The sequence below is a fragment of the Salmo salar genome, chromosome ssa14 (genome assembly GCF_905237065.1).
Source record: "Salmo salar chromosome ssa14, Ssal_v3.1, whole genome shotgun sequence".
Taxonomy (NCBI): domain Eukaryota; kingdom Metazoa; phylum Chordata; class Actinopteri; order Salmoniformes; family Salmonidae; genus Salmo; species Salmo salar.
This window is the reverse complement of record NC_059455.1, coordinates 55,724,704-55,745,663: the sequence shown is the minus strand read 5'-3', so window position 1 is coordinate 55,745,663 and position 20,960 is coordinate 55,724,704. Positions and strand designations below refer to the sequence as shown.

Sequence of the window (20,960 nt, the reverse complement as noted above, 5' to 3'; positions counted from 1 at the left end):
GCCATCATTGATCCATTTTTCATTTTCCATTGGTTTTGTCTTGTCTTCCTACACACCTGGTTCCAATCCCATTAATTACATGCTTTGTTTTTAACCCTCTGTTTCCCCTCATGTCCTTGTCGGAGATTGTTTGTGGTTATGTGTTCGTGAATTTTGTATAGGTGTGCGAAGGGTATGTTTTCCCATGTTTATTTCTATGTACTTTGGTTTTTTGGAGTTTGTTTTATAATAATTAAACGACTCCAGTTACACCAAGTTGGTTTCTCTTGCGCCTGACTTCCCTGCCACCTACACACACGACAATGACATTTGGAGACATATGTTTCCATAGCTTCCATCTCCGCCTGTGACAGGGATACACGTGACTCCTGGGAAGTGCAGCGTCTACCAGGAGATTTATCGCACAATCCCCCCGTCGATGGGCTGGAAATTGAGTCGCCTTATTTTACAATTTTTTTTTGAGAAGGCGAGAGCCAATTCGGCATATTCAGGAGGAATGCGCATGGTGGAAACCTGGTCTGGACTCTCCACCATAGTAGCACCAACGGAAATCCCTAAACATCTACCCGAGCACTCTCGCGACCACCCCGTGAGAGCCCTCTGTTGCCACGAGACAGTGGGGTCGTGACAAGCTAACCAGGGTAGATCTAGCACCACGGGAAATGCAGGAGAGTCAATAAGAAAGAGACTGATTCTCTCCTTGTGATCCCCCTGCGTCACCATGCCCAGGGGAGCGGTGGCCTCCCTAATCAACCCTGACCCTAATGGTCAACTATCTAAGGCATGAACGGGGAAGGGCACAGCCACGGGAACCATGGGGATCCCTAAACTATGGGCTAACGATTTGTCTATAAAATTCCCAGCCACGCCTGAATCGACGAGTGCCTTAAGCAGGGAATGCGTGGAAAATTCTGAAAAAGTGACATACAAAAACATATGTGCAACAGAGGGCTCTGGGTGAGAGTGGTGCCGGCTCACCTGGGGTGACACCAGAGTGCCCTGCCTACTGCCTCGATCCCCAGAGGAACCAACCCGGCACCGACCAGCAGTGTGACCTCTGCGGCCACAGATGGTGCACGAGACGGAACCTCCTCCTCCCAGCGCACAGCACCTCCCAGCTCCATGGGCATCGGAGTGGTGGTGCTGGGGGATGGAACCGACAGATCCCGATCTGGACGTCCGCAAGCAGCCAGCAGGTTATCCAACCGGATAGACAGGTCCACCAGCTGGTCGAAGGTGAGGGTGGTGTCCCTGTAGGCCAACTCCCGACGGACGTCCTTGCGCAAACTGCAGCGATAGTGGTCGATCAGGGCTCTGTCGCTCCATCCCGCACCGGCGGCCAGGCTCCGAAAGTCCATGGTGAACTCCTGGACGCTCCTCGTCCCCTGGCTCAGGTGGAAGAGACGTTCACCCGCCGCTCTACCCTCGGGCGGGTGGTCGAAGACTGCACGGAAATGGCGGGTGAAATCCTCAAAATGGTCCAGCGCCGCATCTCCTTCCCTCAACATTGCATTGGCCTACTCCAGTGCTTTCCCTGAGAGGCACGAGACGAGGGCGGACAACCTCTCACGGCCCGAAGGAGCCGGGTGGACGGTTGCCAGGTAGAGCTCTAGCTGCAATAGGAACCCCTGGCAGCGTGCAGCCGTCCCATCGTACTCCCGGGGAAGGGCGAGTCGAATCCCACTTGGACCGGGTGAAGGGGAGGTGAGTAGTGGAGGCCCTGGTTGTGCTGGGAGAGGCACTGGAGGAACTCCCTGTCTCTCCCAGCGGTCCATGGTTTGGACCACGCGGTCCATGACGGCGCCGAGATAGTGGATCATCACAGCTTGCTCCTGGACGCGCTCCTTGACCCTATACCAAGGGCACCTGCTCCTGCTGACTCCATATGGCGATGTGGGATTCTGTAATGGGGTGCGTAACTGGTGGCAGGGAAGTCAGACACAGGAGAGCAGAACTAGGTAGTAGCCGGAGCACTTTAATCCAAAAAACAACGGCATAAAAATACAACAGAATATGGGTACAAAAACCCTACGCACACCAGTAAACAAGTGCACAAGCACTTACAATAAACAATCCCACACAAAGACATGGGGGGAACAGAGGGTTAAATACCTAACAAGTAACTGAGGGGATTGAAACCAGGTGTGAGGAAAACAAGACAAAAGAAATGGAAAATTAAAAGTGGATCGAGGATGGCTAGAAGACCGGCGACGCCGACCGCCGAGCGCCGCCCGAACAAGGAGAGGACCCGAATTCGGCGGAAGTCGTGACACCTTAATAAGCGTTACACGTCATACTTTCAAAACCAGCATTTCCTCTAGGTGGTTGAGGTTGATCTGTAGCTAAAGTCATGAAATAATTATATTCTTCACACTCAGGCAGCTGTGCTGTGCTGAGGATAGAACCATCTGCCTGCACTCTGTTTAAGCTCGGCTAATGAAAGATGAGTCTTTTTAGCACACTACTCAAGAGCAGCTAACGCTTCAGCCCAAATGATTTGTAGTGCTGGTGTGTTTCATGTTCCTTTTATTACAGAGATGACAGAGCGTGACAGAGATTGATTGTAAATGCTACGTTAAAATCTATCATAACCTCATTATAGGTCCCTGCATGACATGGTTTGTGAGGAACAAAGGGCATATAGATAGATATCAACGTGTGAAATTGTAGGCATCTGTAAACATGATGTAGTTCATAGGAATAAATCAATTTTAATATCACGTGCAGAGCTATGGTGATGCCATTGTTACGTTGAATGTACAGTATAGAGCGCAGTTGTGTACAGATCTGCCAACTCAGGGGAAGTAATCTATTAAATGCAGAATTCAAGGTAGACATATATGAATATAAATATAGAGGTTTAACCCTCAAAGGAGACCAAGCATTTACCCATCTCGGTGTAAGGGATTAAAACAGAGAAATTGAGATAATGTAGCAGTGAAGGGTAGTCTGAAAGGAGGGTGAGATAAAGCATGAAGTTAAGGGCAGCTGGCAATAGAAGGAGCTCTCATAACTTGACTGGCTACCTTTCCCATTTTTCATAGTGAAGTGAGCGCTCTGTTGTAGGCTTGCTGAAGGGTTGTCACTTTGAATTTTTGTAGGAGTCTCTCTCTCTCTCTCTCTCTCTCTAGCATCAACAATGGTTAATAAGGCGATATCACCCACTCCAGTGGAGCACATCAACCCTGTCAAACCTAGCTGGCACAGTGGACTGTCCGTGAGATTCCACTGAGTTGAATTGATGGGCGTTGTCAGGGCGGAGAATATGTAAAAGCCCCCAAACCAGATATGACACAACAAAGATGATGAGACAGCGTTTCCCTGCCGCTGTGTCATTTAGTTTAAAACCGTGCCAAGTGAATTGTGCCCTGAGCAGAGTGAGGGTTTAATCATCTGGTAGCTACTTCACTGCTTAGTGGGGGAGTGAGACGGAGTGCTGGTGTTATACTGTAGCATCTCAGTTATGGCATTGTCAGGATTTTCTCAGGCTAGTGAGAGTTGGCAGGGTGATTGCAGCCTATGAAAGTCGCTGCATTACCTGTCTACTGTATCAATGGTCTTACTTCAAACATAGTCAGCAGGACACAACATTTTGGAACGTTCGGATGGGCATGTTGGTTAAACATAATATATTTTGGTCATCCGACGTAGAACAAGGAATCATGACAACTCTAGTCATGGCATTTCTATCTACAATGTTCGAGAATGTTTGGGAACTAAATGTGGTCCAGTGCTATGTGGCATTCCCTACAGGGAATATCTGTTTTTCATTTCATCATAGTCCACTCCCTGTATGCAGAATAATAGAGGTGGTTTACTTTTCTCCACACCGAGCACCCAGACCCAGCAGTCCAACGGCAGCAAAAGTAGCACCAGCTCCACCCCGTCCAGGAAGCCCCAGTGAGCTGCAGCCCTCAAGGTCCGCAAAAGCGGCAGCAGCCATATCCACGAGGCAGTGAAGGCCGTCGCGCTGTGCCACAACGTCACACCCGTCTATGAGTCCTGTGCCAGAGATTGAGTCCACTGCCGCCGAGACCAACCAGGACTTCAGTGACAACAACCGCACCTACCAGGCCTCCAGTCCTGACAAGGTCAGCTCTAAACTCCACAGAGATGTATTCATAGGGGACAACGTAGCGAAACATTTTGCAAGTTCAGGTAGTCCCTCCCTGTTTCAGTCCGTTTTATTCAGTTTAGTGACTACTGAATACGACCCAGGCTTCTCTGATGTTTCCGCCTTCAACACTAAATTACCTTTGTAGTTTGTCATAACCTGGGCCTCATGGAATGGCCATTAACTCAGAGGTCATAAAGTTGTCTGAGGTTAAGTTATTTTAATCAGTGGCATGTGTGTCCTTTAGAGTTTATAGCTCTAATTGTGGGAAGAATCTGCACTGATAACGACCCCAATGGCAGTCCCGTGGCGTTACCTTCCTCTGCCTGTCTGTGTAATCCTAAAGTAGGACCATTTTGACTTCTAGTCTGGGCTGGGCTCTAGCCTAGTGCAAGCCAAGGTAAGTTCCACAAGGCTTCACAAAATCATTGTTCCATGGGTGAAAAACACTCCAATGGCCCTGAACACTGTACTATATGAGTGGGATTAGCGATCCTTTGATATGTATTGAATATTTATGACAAAGTTATATGACGAAGACTCCTCCTCATCCAGCAACCTCTCCTTGTTCCCTGTGTGTATTCGATATTCATCTAGGACTTTCTTGGAATTCTCTAATAACAGCGGCCATATTCCCATCAGAACGGGCAGTAAATAATGGGGTACTCAACACCTACAATTTAGTGCTACAAGTTCTCTTCATTGTTGACCACCCTAAATCAATTAAGAAAATGATGTTTAGCAAGTGCTTTTAAAATCCTAGTTTTGATTGGTAATGACATAGTGGGAAGAATTGAGCTATTACAGATACATTTTCATCATGAAATGCTTAGCTGCTGTTCATTTCATTTTGATATACATGATCACTAGAATGTTGGGAATGGTATTCAAATGATTGATTGGGTAGTTTAAACCAGTCTGCCATTGTCGTTGTTGGGATCGACTAAACTTTGAACATTGAGATATTAAATAAATGATAGAGACTAAGCCTTGAATAGAAAGAGTTTGTAAAACAACAGAAGGCTTTGGAATGTGTTTGATGGAGGAGAGGAGAGCGATGTGTTGATATAGGGAAGACAGATGGATATCTGTGGGTCAGGAGGTGAGGGGTGAGGTCAGTTCCCCTTAAGGGAGTAATCAGGGTTGTTATCTGGTTACCTTCTTTCCTGTGGAGCCATAAACTGTAAGGAAGAGGAGTGTCTTAAGTAGGATGCATATGAACTGTGATGTCTGAAATGTTTAGCTGTCTGTTTTCAGCTGTACAGAACCTTTGGGGAATGATTAAACTTGGTTAAAGCTTCTATTTTGTCTGTGAGTTATTTACTCTGAAAAATAAGAACCTAACATCGTACAGTAGTCAAGGGTAGTCTCTAAAGTTCCTTATGTGACATATGATTCACATACCGTTTGTATCAAAGTTGAAATGGTTTTAAATAGTTCCCATGGAGCTGATAAACTAGATTAGATCCTGACTGTGTGTGTGCGCACGTACACACGTTCTTGCCACACGTCCACAGATGTGTATGAAGTAAATATAGCCAGCCTAGCACGGACCTCAAAGGGGAACCAGAAAAAAATGATGGGGTATTAGCAATCAGTTCTTATTTGTAGGTCAGGAGTATACAGTAATAACAACCTTTGAGTGAGCAAATAAAAAATGAGGACGTGGAGAATTGAGTCGTGTAGTTGAACGCGCACTTGGTGGGAGGGAAAAGACAAATAGAAAAACACTCCTCTGTTTGGGAATGAACTGTGTCCAGACTCCAGAGATAAGGCACTTAGACTATTGTATACATAGTATTTGTGGATGATGATTCAGGATTTTGGCTTATATCCAGTAAAGTGATGTACTGCATGACAATAGTGTACTCAACACCATTTTGAAGCTGCGGTTGAGTGTATGCCCTATTATTATTGGGGGGAAGGGACACGCAAGCTAGCACATACACAACCACAAAGATCCCCATTCATTATGATGAACTTGTTAGTTCAGTTATATGCAGAAATCGCTCCTCGATTTCCTGGTTGCAAAAATTATAATAGTTTGCCTAATTTCAGTTTATGTGACTCAAAACAAGCAATGTATAGTGCAGAGAATCAATGTACCATCTAAACTGCTGTGAAATATTGTTTCAATAACCAAAAATATTGTATTTTCAGCTGTTTAAAGCTTGTGTACAAAACCGAAAGTAAAAAAAACAAGATCGGGAAGCATAGAAATAGCGCACATAGAACAGATCTACCACTTCTTAAACTTGCTTTCATTGAGAATGACTGATTCATAACGGGTCACTCAAAACATTACATATTGCAGTTTTAAGTAGAAGCCAGTTTTAGCGCATGCCTTTCTGTTTCAATTATTGACCATGCTTTTTGACCACAAGTGATACTTAGAGTCATTTTATATAGATTATTGGACAAACAAATGATCAAATGTGCATATGTTTCTGCTTATCTAGCATCGTAATGATCCTGCATAACACATTTGACAAATTGCATTAGTGTACTTCCTGACATGAGTTTCCCCCTTGGAAACTGTCTATTTATGTTATTGGTAGGTATATTATTTTAGGTATATTACAGTAGGTATATTATATTGGCGTTGGTCCCTTTACCATATGTCATAATCTAAAGCAGCCTATGACTTCAGGATTATTCACCATTATGCTCCTTCTATTGTGTAATAATTGGCCACTGAGTTATAGTTAGTCCTTCTGTTACTATGAGGCTAACAAGCTCCTTCTGTGTCTCATTGTATTCCCTCTCAGCTGTGAATGATACTTAACAATGAACCAGTTACTTTCATGTGTTTGATTTGATTCAGGGCGATCAGGAAGTTGACCCTGTGAGCGTACACAGAGCTCCTAATCTTGACCTGTGAATCCTCTATGTGGACCCATAGCCAGCCCCTAATGAGAGGAGCAGAGGGCTTGGGTCTGTGTAGTAGTGCGGGTGTGTTCCTGACCTTACTGTGTCAGGAACACACCCGCACTACTACAGTAGGCCTGACTGGTGACTAGGGACCTGAACTCCCTGCTGCTCAAGACCCCAGCAGGACAGATCCTAACCTACTACATCCTGCAGACCTTCACCTCTGAGAGCAAGAGGATGGTCATCATCGTCAGGGTATGGACTTAGTTCTGGTGACCATTACATGTGTGGTAACTATGTGTGTGTGTTAGTCAGACCTGGGTTTAAATACTATTTGAAATAATTTAAAATACTTAAGCTGTGCTTGATTGAGCCATCTTGTTGCAATGGAACCAATAGAAAAGTCAGAAAAGTGCAAACCCCATCTAGGCAGGTTAACACAAACATTCAACTAATTTGAAGGATTTAAAGTAGTATTTGAATTCAGGTCTGTTGTTAGTATGATATGGCACTGACATGTTTTTTATATGGTTATACATCTATAATTATTTTCATACTTTGCTCTAGGAGGAGACCACAGGTGACATCACATTTTTATTAAGGGCACTGATGTTGCCATGGCGAGTATTGTGCAGGTCAATGAGTGGCTGGAGGAGGAGGTAAGGCTTCCATCCAGGCTGTATTATATATATACAAAATGAATCTAACACATGTAAGCTAATTACCTCAATTGTTAACCAGGACATTCATTCATCACAAGATCAACAGGCCCACCCATGACTGGGTGTGCAGTACTGTATGTTCATAATTGTACTGGCAGTATTGAGTCATTTATGACCAGAGGCTGTTTTCGATGTAATTTGTGACCTACATGAATTACATTCCTTTTCTAGGAGGCTCTACAGTGTCTGCCTCCCAAATTGTGCCCTGTTCCTTATTTAGTGTACTATTTTTTACCAAGGCTGTGGTTTAATATAAGTTAGTTCACTATATAGGGAATAAGGTGCCATTTGGGACACATCCAGTATGTCATATTTCTAACAATAGTGTTAATGATGTTCCATTGACTGTAATATCCTGTAGACTGTCCAAGCAGTGGTGCTATATGGGTACCATGTCAATAAGCAATCAGCGTGTCAGTTTCAGCTCATTGGCGTTTCATATTAAAAATAAACCGCCGTCTGTGGATTTTGTGTCCTCTGAACTTAGCCCCGAGGTGGCTTTATTCCCCAATGATTTCTGTCGTTGTTGGTTGACTGTTCTGATGCAGCTGACTCTGTTAGATGAAATGATCTATGCCTGTATTCTATACTATACAGTGTGTTTAACCTACTGTATGTCATATGACATTTGTTAAAACATATTGTTTGTTGAATAAAAAATATCTGACTGGAATATAGAGATTGAGTTGGTGTCCCTACAATTGTTCAGTAATTAATATTTTCATCATATTACGTCCCTCTCTCCTAACAATCCCCTTTTTTTTTCTCAGTGTGGGAACATGGCCAGGGAAGGGCTTAGGACCCTGGTGGTGGCTAATAAATGCCGATCCGAGGACCAGTAAATAGACTTTGAAGTACAAAACATAATGTCCCTTATTAACCCTCTTGAGTTGATTTCTGCGGTTCCACGTACATCTAATTAGCATAATAATAAAACATCTGTCTGTTTAAGCTAGAGCTATCTGCATGGGCTGCATCCCAATCCACCGCATCTGAGGTGAAAGGTGGCAAAGCTACAGCTGTGTTTGTCAGACATTGAGACATCCTGAAAATCGGTCTTCTCACGAAAATGTCTGTAGCCTCCAAACGGTTTGGCCTATAAACTATTATGACCCCACTATGGAAAGGCGAGACTCATGTCAGTGGTTTTGCTCTTCGACACCCACAAGCGCCACGGGACTCGTATGAAGTCGTACCGCCGATCTGCCAACTTCTGTCTGTTGCATCCGAACAGTTTGGGCTACACACTAATATATATATTTTTTATTTTACCTGGTAAGTTGACTGAACATTCTCATTTACAGCAACAACTGGAGAATAGTTACAGGGGAGATGATTAGGTGGCCATGATGGAATGAGAACCAGATTGGGAATTTAGCGAGGACACAGGAATAACACCCTTACTCTTGCAATAAGTGCCATGGGACCTTTAGTGACTACAGAGAGTCGGGACACCCGTTTAATGTCCCATCCGAAAGACGGCACTCAACACAGGGAGATGTTCCCAAACACTGCCCTGGGGCATTGGGATATTGTTTTAGACCAGAGGAAAGAGTGCCTTCCATAGGGCGGCGCACAATTGGCCCAGCGTCGTTAGGGTTTGGCCGGGGTAGGCCGTCATTGTACTGTCCGGACCTCTGGCAGTCTCTATGGGGGTACCACAGGGTTCAATTCTTGGGCCAACTCTTTTCTCTGTATACATCAATGATGTCGCTCTTGCTGCTGGTGAATCTCTGATCCACCTCTACGCAGACGACACCATTCTGTATACTTCTGGCCCTTCTTTGGACACTGTGTTAACAACCCTCCAGACGAGCTTCAATGCCATTCAACTCTCCTTCCGTGGTCTCCAACTGCTCCTAAACACAAGTAAAACTAAATGCATGCTCTTCAACCGATCGCTGCCTGCACCAGCCCGCCTGTCCAGCATCACTTCTCTGGACGGTTCTAACTTAGAATTTGTGGACAACTACAAATACCTAGGTGTCTGGTTAGACTGTAAACTCTCCTTCCAGACTCACATCAATCATCTCCAATCCAAAGTTAAATCTAGAATTGGCTTCCTATTTCGCAACAAAGCATCCTTCACTCATGCTGCCAAACATACCCTCGTAAAACTGACCATCCTACCAATCCTCGACTTTGGCGATGTCATTTACAAAATAGCCTCCAATACCCTACTCAACAAGCTGGATGCAGTCTATCACAGTGCCATCCGTTTTGTCACCAAAGCCCCATATACTACCCACCATTGCGACCTGTACGCTCTCGTTGGCTGGCCTTCGCTTCATAATCGTCGCCAAACACATTGGCTCCAGGTCATCTACAAGACCCTGCTAGGTAAAGTCCCCCCTTATCTCTGCTCACTGGTCACCATAGCAGCACCCACCTGTAGCACGCGCTCCAGCAGGTATATCTCTCTGGTCACCCCTAAAGCCAACTCCTCCTTTGGTCGTCTCTCCTTCCAGTTCTCTGCTGCCAATGACTGGAACGAACTACAAAAATCTCTGAAACTGGAAACACTTATCTCCCTCACTAGCTTTAAGCACCAGCTATCAGAGCAGCTCCCAGATCACTGCACCTGTACATAGCCCATCTATAATTTAGCCCAAACTACTACCTCTTCCCCTACTGTATTTATTTATTTTATTTATTTTGCTCCTTTGCACCATATTATTTATATTTTAACTTTGAACTTTCTTCAAACTACAAATCTACCATTCCAGTGTTTTACTTGCTATACTTTATTTACTTTGCCACCATGGCCTTTTTTGCCTTTACCTCCCTTATCTCACATCATTTGCTCACATTGTATATAGTCTTATTTTTTTCTACTGCATCATTGATTGTATGTTGTTTTACTCCATGTGTAACTCTGTGTTTTTGTATGTAGTCGAACTGCTTTGCTTTATCTTGGCCAGGTCGCAATTGTAAATGAGAACTTGTTCTCAACTTGCCTACCTGGTTAAATAAAGGTGAAATAAATAAAATAAAAAATAAAAAAATGTAAATAAGAATTTGTTCTTAACTGACTTGCCTAGTTAAATAAAGGTTCAATAAAATTTTAATAAATACTGGCCCTCCAAAACCACTTCCAGCAGCATCTGGTCCCCCATCCAGGGACTGACCCTGCTTAGCTTCAGAGACAAGCCAACAGTGGGATGCAGGGTGGTATGACTCCTTTATGTAAGGTGAGTCTCTCACGAACATGTCGGTTGTTTTGCTCTAGGACGCCCACAAGCATCATAAGACTCGCCTGAAGGTGCCTGGTACCCATTTAAAAAAAATATGAATAGAAATATATGTAAGTAGTTTAGTGCCTAAAAGAAATGGTTAAATATGTGTAAAAAATGAATTGTTTTGTCTTCTGTTTATCCATGTATGAATCTGTTATTCAATGCATTTCTATGGGCTAATAGCAGTAAAGCCAAATTCAATGCTTTGTCAAATAATGTATTTATGTACAGTATCAGACAAAAGTTTGGACACACCTACACATTCTAGGGTTTTTCTTTATTTTTACTATTTTCTACATAGCAGAATAATGATGAACACATCAAAACTATGAAATAACACATGGAATCATGTAGTAGCCAAAAAAGTGTTAAACAAATCAAAATATATTTTATATTTGTCACGTTATTTGTCGTTATGGCGCACACCTGTCACCATCGTTACGTGCAAACCAGATAAACACCCCCTGTCACGCCCTGACCACACTACCATAGAAAATACCAACTTCCTATGGTCAGAACGTGACAGTACCCCCCCCCCTCAAAGGTGCGGACTCCGACCGCATCTAAAAAAACAACAACAACAACAACCCCCCCCAATTTAAAAAAAAATAAAAACACAAAGGGAGGGTAGGGTGGGTGAGTAATGTCTATGGCGGCGGCTCTGGTTCCGGGCGTAGTACCCCCTCCGCCCGCTGATCCCCCCACTTCTGTATGTCCGGAGGAACCAGACCATCGATCATCGCCGGAGGCTTCGGACCGCCAACCGCCGCTGAAGACTCTGGGCTAAAAGCCACCACTGAAGACTCTTGGCTGCAGACCGCCACTGAAGGCTCTTGGCTGCAGACCGCCGCTGAAGGCTCTGGTCTGCAGACCACCGCTAAAGAATCTGGTTTGCGGACCACCGCTGAAGGCTCTGGGTTGCGGACCACCGCTGAAGGCTCTGGGTTGCGGACCGCCGCTGAAGGCTCTGGGCTGCTGATCGCCGCTGAAGACTCCGGGCTGATGAGCGTCGCTGGAGGCTCCGGGCTGATGAGCGTCGCTGGAGGCTCCGGGCTGATGAGTGTTGCTGGAGGCTCCGGGCTGATGAGCGTCGCTGGAGGCTCCTTGGCTGAGGAGCGTCGCTGGAGGCTCCGGGTTGATGAGCGTCGCTGGAGGCTCCGGGCTGAGGAGCATCGCTGGAGGCTCCGGGCTGATGAGCGTCGCTGGAGGCTCTGGGCTGAGGAGCGTCGCTGGAGGCTCCGGGCTGATGAGCGTCGCTGGAGGCTCCGGGCTGAGGGGCGCCGCTGGAGGCTCCGGGCTGAGGGGCGCCGCTGGAGGCTCCGGGCTGAGGGGCATCGCTGGAATAGTAACCCGCAGGGCGAGTGCGGGGAGCAGGAACAGGACACCCCAGACTGGGCAGGCGCACTGAAGGCCTGATGCGTGGGACTGGCATAGGAGGCTCCAGACTAGTAACACGCACCTCAGGGCTAGTGCGGGGAGCAGGAACAGGACACCCCGGACTGGGCAGGCGCACTGAAGGCCTGATGCATGGAGCTGGCATTGGAGGTGCCAGACTAGTAACACGCACCTCAGGGCAAGTGCGAGGAGGAGGCACAGGACGTACTGGGCTCCGGAGGCGCACCGGAGGTCTGGAAAGGGGGATACCGTGCGTAGAGCAGGCGCAGGATAACCTGGACCGAAGAGACGCACTGGAGACCAGATACGTACTGGAGACCAGATACGCTGAACCGGCGCACTTCGACCTGGCTGACTGCCAACTCTAGCACGGCAACGGTGAGGAGCTTGCACCGAGCGCACCGGGCTGTGAGTGCGCACTTGCGACACAGTGCGCACCACCGCATAACAAGGTGCTTGCTCGGTCACTCGCTCCCCACGGTAAGCACGGGGAGTTGGCTCAGGTCTTAAAATCGCCTTAGCCAATCTGCCCGTGTGCCCCCCCAAAAATGTTTTGGGTGCTGCCTCTCGTCCTTGCCTCTTGGTGGATATCGCGCCTCAAAGTGTCGCCGCTCCGCTCTTGCTGCCTCAATCTCCTCCTTCGGACGGCGATACTCCCCAGCCTGCCTCCGGGGTCCTTTGCCATCCAGGATTTCCTCCCACGTCCACGACTCCCGCTGCTCCATACCACGCTGCTTGGTCCTTGGTTGGTGGGTGATTCTGTCACGGCTGTTAGAAGGAGCGGACCAAAATGCAGCGTTGGTTTCGTTCCACATTTTTATTAGATAGTGAAACTGAATGCAATAAGAAAGAAAACTTAAGTGCAAAACAACAAACCGTGACGCAGGAGGAACAAACACACTCACAAAATATAATCACCCACAAGGACAGGTGGGACAAACATCAATTTAAATATGACTTCCAATTAGAGACAACGACAACTGGCTGCCTCTAATTGGAGGTCATGCCAAACAAAACCAACATAGAAATACAAAACTAGAAACTGAACATAGACATACAAAAAACAGATAAACACCCCCTGTCACGCCCTGACCACACTACCATAGAAAATACCAACTTCCTATGGTCAGGACGTGACACAGGTGTTATACATAGGATTAGAGATAAACTTCTCCTTAATGCAACCGCTGTGTCAGATTTCAAAAAAGCTTTACGGCGAAAGCACACCATGCGACACCATGCGATAATCTGGGTACAGTGCTCAGCCACCATACAGATACCCGCCAAGTTGTGGAGTCAACAAAAGTCAGAAATAGCGTTATAAATATTCACTTACCTTTGATGATCTTCATCGGAATGCACTCCCAGGAATCCCAGTTCCACAATAAATGTTTGTTTTGTTCGATAAAGTCTATCATTTATGTCCAAATACCTCCTTTTTGTTTCCGCGTTTAGTTCACTAATCCAAATGCAGAAAGCACGGGCACTAAATCCAGACGAAAAGTCAAAAAAGGTTCATTAAAGTTCATAGAGACATGTCAAACGATGTATATAATCAATCTTTAGAATGTTTTTATCATAAATCTTTAATAATATTCCAACCGGACAATTCCTTTGTCATTAGAAAGGAAAGGGAATGGAGCTCGTGAGCACGGCCGCGTGCGATAAACAACTCATAGCTTTCAGCTGAGGCACTTACTGTGAGTGGTCTTATTCTCTCCCCTTTCACAATAGAAGCCTGAAACAACTTTCTAAAGACTGTTGACATCTCCTGGAAGCCGTAGGAAGTGCAATTTGACCCAATTTACACTGGATATTGGATAGGCAATCACTTGAAAAACTCCAAATATCAGACTTCCCACTTCCTGGTTGGATTTTTCTCAGGTTTTTGCCTGCCATATGAGTTCTGTTATACTCACAGACATTATTTTAACAGTTTTAGAAACTTCAGAGTGTGTTCTATCCAAATCTACTATATGTGAATTCTAGCTTCTGGGCCTTAGCAACAGGCAGTTTCCTTTGGGCACGCTTTTCATCCGGAAGTAAAAATACTGCCCCCTTGCATAACAGGTTAAAGGGATGAGGAAATGGTCTTGTATCGGTCCTTCCACTAATTGTGTTGCCGGGCTCTCGAGCAGGTCTCCAACGATGGAGAGGCCCATCTGGAGCTCAATGCCTTCCGAAGGAAACACGACTGTGCTCTGGTCATCTCTGGAGACTCCTTGGCGGCACTACAACAGAACACACTTCTCACAAGCCTCTCAAGATGGTACTGTAGATGCAGCCAAAATATTTCTGGTTCCAAAACTAAAACCTTTTGAGTCCAAAACCACAAAAAGAGCAACAAAGCACATCAGTTATGGTTTTATAAGCAAAACAAACTACATTTTATCTGAAGAGATGGTACAGTAAGTAATATGTGAATGTGCTTGTGGGTCCGGATGTGTTTGCATTTTCCAAATCCATATGTTTATCTTCCCACAGGTGTGTCTGCGGGACTATGAGCATGAGTTTGTGGAACTGGCGTGTCAGTGTCCAGTGGTAGTCTGCTGTCACTGCTCCCCCACTCAGAAAGCCCAGATCATCCACCTGCTCAAGCAGCACACAGCCAACAGAACCTGTTCCATAGGGGAGCCCCTGTGCCATAGGTGGAAAGGGGCTCACCTATGGCACAGGTTCTGTAACAACTAACCACTCTTATCCTTTGTATGAGACACAGAACTGCTACAATGATCTGTGTACAATGAATGCCAAATTATAAAATAGATTGTAGAAAATGCCTACCAGTAATATACCTGTATCTCACTATTGACTACTTTGTTTTGAAAATGAAGAAACTAGACCCAGTATGAGAAGGTAATCAAAGAGCATAAGCATCTATATTAACAATGTTTTGTCATCATCCTGCTCTTTTACATGTTATTATTGAACCTGTGGCTGACATGTGGCTCTCTTGTCTCTCCCATGTGATGGAGGTAATATGATGTCAATATGACCCAGGCAGCAGACTGTGGTATTGGTATTGAAGGAAAGGTTAATAATCCATATTACGCCTCTTACCCTGTCCACTTATTATTACATGAAATAGTAAAAACATGATTTTTTTACAAAAAATGCAAAACCTGTTATGGGTGCATATTTAGTCTGATATGGGGTGTGTCCTTCCCTAGAATATGTTCTTATGTTCTTCCCATGCAGGAGGAGATGCAGGCATCACTGGCTGCAGATTTCTCCATCACTCAGTTTAAGCACATTGGTCGGTTGCTCTTGGTCCACGGCAGGAACAGCTACTAGCGCTCAGCAGCCCTGGGCCAGTTTGTCAAGCACAGAGGCATTTGGGTGTTAATCAGTATTTACCAAGGTAAAAGGATTGACAGGATATTCCTTTAGCTTTCTGAGTTAGATTTCTTTAACACAGTTCTAATGATGAATACTAACACACAGGTAAGGGTGCTGGGAAACATAATGGATATTAGGAATCTAACAGGTGTTGGCCAGGTGCACAAACTCTTATATCCAAAGGATCCATCCGCACAGTATGGCAGCTTTCCTGAAAGCAATCTGAATGACGCGCAGCATAGTGGCTAAACCACCTTTTTATTACTCACTGTTCGTCCAGGCAACACACTTCTATTTCATCATGTTTACTATGTGCAAAACTTCAGTCCACTGCCCACTGACTCTCAGACAGTCCAGTTTCTCAGTAGCTTAGGTTTCCAAGAGTCATCCGCAGTTACATGCAGTCTTTTTGTCTTTTCTGTAAACTGATATTTCTGTAATCACTAAGCCATGCAGCGTGTTGAAAAATAGCTTATGTTCCTACTGGAGTGTACCTTCCTGACAGCTTTCGTTTTTTAATTAAAGGCCTAATACCAATGAAAAACAGGCCACGATCATCGGTTTTAATTTATTATTGAGTTTAACTCTCAGGAATGCACTGTATGTAGACTGTATGGAAAAGGCAATTATGTGATCAGTTATAGGCAATTAAGCTCAATTTGCGGAGCGTTATGACAAAATGATAGGCACAACCATAGAATAGGTGAATGAGTGTCAAGCTACAGTACTCAGAGGGGTTTACCTGGGTGGGTTCGGGATACACTAGGAGGCATTGTGCCTGTTCACCCTCATAAATAATATAATTGAGTCAAACCCTGTGTCTCCAGACTTACTGTAATCCTAATAGGTGGACTCTGTCTGGTGTGTCAATGAACATGCATTGAATAACAGACTTTCAGTGAGCATTGAAGGGGCGGGTAGGGACGTTAGGCCAGTAACCAAAAGGTTGCTGGATCGAATCCCTGTGCTGACAATGTAAACATATGTTGTTCTGCCCCAGAGCAAGGTAGTTAACCTACTGTTCCCTGGGCGCTGATGACGTGGATGTCGATTAAGGCAGCCTCCCGCACCTCTCTGATTCAGAGGGGTTGGGTTAAATGCAGATGGCACATTTCAGTTGAATGCATTCAGTTGTACAACTGACTAGGTATCCTTCTTTCCCCATTGGGGATCAAAGTAACCTAAAATACATAAACCAAAACGAAGGCCTAATATACCTTTTTCGTCCCCTAAAAGAATAAACCAATTCATTGTATTTTTAGGTCTTATCATTATTAACTACAAACAAATTGATTCTAGTTGATTACTAGAATACATTCTAGTTGATCCATTCTCTAGTTTCTTTCTTATGCTGATTAAACAGTTACTCAACCGCTACTACATCACTAACACTTCTTTGAGGCGTCCCCAGGTGGCATCCTGATGTACGGTGCACTGCTGTTGTTTGAGTCGTAGTTTGTGCACGTGGTGGCCATCTCCTTCACTGCGCTGATCCTCACCGAGCTGCTCATGGTGGCGCTCAACATCTGTACCTGGCTCATGGTGCTAGCAGAGTTCCTCAGTCTGGGCTGCTACATAGCCTCGCTCGCCTTCCTCAACGAGTACTTTGGTAAGCAAATATTCTTTACCTGAAGAGGAAAACAACTCAATTCAACTTTATTTATCAGCCCTTATTTTTTTATTATGCTGTTTGCTATTGTGCTCAAAAGTATTGAGGGGAAATAATCATTTTGTTATGTTGCTTTTTGTTATGTTGAAGGCAGGTTTTCCAAACACTTCACTCTTGTAGTAACAATATCACCCTTTGCACTACACTACACTGCAGCTTTTGTGTTTTAGTTTGATGCAATTTGCACTTATGTTTATGAGTTAACCCAATTAAACCTTGGAGGTCTGTGCTTTGCTTTGCTTGTGTCTGCCGTCTTCTGTCTCTCTCCCTCGCTCTCTTTTGTATCTCTCTCCCCCTGTTATTTTCTCTCTCTCTCATGCTGGCACTCACCTTGTCTCTTTCTCTCTCGCTTTCTCTCTGCTACTTGTCCTCTCTTTTTCCATTGTATGTGGCCTTGGTACAGGCATAGGCAGGGTGTTGTTTGGAGCTTTTCTGGGTAGCTGTACAGCACTGTGGAAACGCTACCTATCTCCTGTTCCACCTCCTTTTCAATCTTTCCTCTCATCACTGTTTTTGACTGTGCTGTGACTGCTCAGCCCTGTTCATGTTCCTTCTGTGACCATACTCTGACCATGTCTTTTTGCAGCCCTATTTGATGTGACACATGCACTACATGACCAAAAGTATGTGGACACCTGCTTGTCTAACATCTCATTCCAAAATCATGGGCATTAATATGGAGGTGGTCCCCCATTTGCTGCTATAACAGCCTCCACTCTTCTGGGAAGGCTTTCTACTAGATGTTGGAACATTGCTGTGGAGACTTCCATTCAGCCACATGAGCATTAGTGAGGTCGTCACTGATGTTGATCGTTTAGGCCTGGCTTGCAGTCGGCGTTCCAATTGATCCCAAAGGTGTTTAATGGAGTTGAGGTCAGGGCTCTGAGCAGGCCAGGCGAGTTCTTCCACACCGATCTTCAACAAACCATTTCTGTATTGACCTCGCTTTGTGCACGGGGGCATTGTCATGCTGAAACAGGAAAGGGCCTTCCCCAAACTGTTGCCACAAAGTTGGAAGCACAAAATCGTCTAGATTGTTATTGTATGCTGTAGTGTTAAGATTTCCCTTGACTGGAACTAATGGGCCTAGCCCGAACCATGGAAAAACAGCCCCAGACTATTATTCCTCCTTCACCAAACTTTACAGTTGGCAATATGCATTCTGGCAGGTAGTGTTCTCCTGGCATCCGCCAAACCCAGATTCGTCCTTCGAACTGCCAGATGGAGAAGTGTTATTCATCACTCCAGATAACACATTTCCACTGCTCCAGAGTCCAATGGCGGCGAGCTTTACACCACTCCAGCCAACGCTTGGCATTGCGCATGGTGATCTTAGGCTTGTGTGTGGCTGCTCAGTCATGGAAACCCATTTCACGAAGCTCCCAATGAACAGTTCTTGTGCTGACATTGCTTCCAGAGGTAGTTTGGAACTCGGTGGTGAGTGTTGCAATCGAGGAGAGACTATTTTTATGCGCTTCAGCACTTTGTGGTCCCGTTCTGTGAGCTTGTGTGGCCTACCACTTCACGGCTGGGCTGTTGTTTCTCCAAGACGTTTCCACTTCACAATAACAGCACTTACAGTTGACCGGGGCAGAAATTTTATGAACCTACTTGTTGGGAATGTGGCATCCTATGATGGTGCCACATTGAACGTCGCTGAGCTCTTCAGTAAGGCCATTCTACCAGTGGTGTAAAGTACTTAAGTAAAAAATACTTTAAACCACTAATTAAGTAGTATCTTTACTTTACTATTTATATTTTTTACAACTTTCACTTTACTACATCCTAAAGAAAATAATGTACTTTTTACTTCATACATTTTCCCTGGCACACAAAGTACTCGTTACATTTTTAAGGTAAAAAATAGTCGAATTCACTCACTTATCAAGAGAACATCCCTGGTCATCCCTACTGCCTCTGATCTGGCGGACTCACTAAACACAAATGCTTAGTTTGTAAATTATGTCTGCGTGTTGAGACTGGAGTGCCCCTGGCTAGCCGTAAACAATTTACAACAAGAAAATTGTGCCGTCTGGTTTGCTTAATATAAGCAATTTGAAATGACTTACTTTTGACACTTAAGTATATTTAACACCAAATACTTTTAGACTTTTACTCAAGTAGTATTTTACTGTGTGACTTTTATTTGAGTAATTTTCTATTAAGGTATTTTTACTTTTACTCAAGTATGACAATTGGGTACCTTTTCCACTGCGTTCTACTGCCAATGTTTGTCTATGGAGATTGCATGGCTGTGTGCTCGCTTTTATACACCTGTCAGCAACGGGTACGGCTGAAATAGCTGAGTCCGCTAATTTGAAGGGCACACCAGTCTCAACATCAACAGTGAAGAGGAGACTCTGGGATGCTGGCCTTCTAGGCAGAGTTCCTCTGTCCAGTGTCTGTGTTCTTTTACCCATCTTAATCTTTTCTTTTTATTGGCCATTCTGAGATATGGCTTTTCTTTGCAACTCTGCCTAGAAGGCCAGCATCCCGGAGTCGCCTCTTCACTGTTGACATTGAGAGTGGTGTTTTGCGGGTACTATTTAATGAAGCTGACAGTTGAGGACTTGTGAGGCGTCTGTTTCTCAAACTAGACACTCTAATGTACTTGTCCTCTTGCACAGTTGTGCACCGGGGCGTCCCACTCCTCTTTCTATTCTGGTTAGAGACAGTTTGCTCTGTTCTGTGAAGGGAGTAGGTCACAGCGTTGTACGAGATCTTCAGTTTCTTGGCAATTTCTCGCATGGATAGCTTCATTTCTCAGAACAAGAATAGACATGAGTTTCAGAAGAAAGTTCATTGTTTCTGGCCATTTTCGAACCCACAAATGCTGATGCTCCAGATACTGAACAACAGTTTTCAGCTGTGCTAACATAATTGCAAAACGGTTTTCTAATGATCAATTAGCCTTCTTAATTGATAAACTTGGATTAGCTAACACAACATGCCATTGGAACACAGGAGTGATGGTTGCTGATAATGTACAGATGCCACGCCTATGTAGATATTCCATAAAGAAATCAGACGCTTCCAGCTACAACAGTCATTTACAACATTAACAATGTCTACACTGCATTTCCTGTCAATTTGAGGTTATTTCAATGGACACATTTTTGGGAATTTCTTTCAATAACAAGAACATTTCTAAGTGATCCCAAACTTTTGAACGGTAGTGTAAGTGATAACAAAATAATGTATATCAACATGTTAGTGTCTGTCACATATTGAATGTGCTGATATCTGGACAGATTTCTAACCTGTGTTGTTTTTTCTCCCAGACCTGGCCTTCATCACAACACCAGCCTTCCTGTGGAAGTTGTCAGTGATCACCGTCGTCAGCTGTCTTCCTCTCTATATCATCAAATACCTGAAGCGCAAGTTCTCACCACCCAGCTACTCTAAGCTGTCTTCAGCCATTTTAAGCTCTCTCCTACTTACACACTTACTCAAATTATTTTTCTTTGTCTCTCTACAATCCTTCTTTTCAGCGCTTTTTTCTGATCCACAGTAAAGGGAACCTAAAGAAGTCAAGAAACCACTAGAAGCAAAAACATGAAGAGAAAATGTTCTGAATTCGTCACTGGAATGTGGTAATACTTGAAAAGACTGAG

At 44.7% G+C, this 20,960-nt stretch overlaps 1 pseudogene; it reads left to right on the top strand.

The window, feature by feature from the left end:
* Positions 1–3,139: 3,139 nt before the first annotated feature.
* LOC106569783 (probable phospholipid-transporting ATPase IIB) lies at positions 3,140–20,871 on the top strand (annotated as a pseudogene).
* The last annotated feature ends 89 nt before the right edge of the window (positions 20,872–20,960 follow it).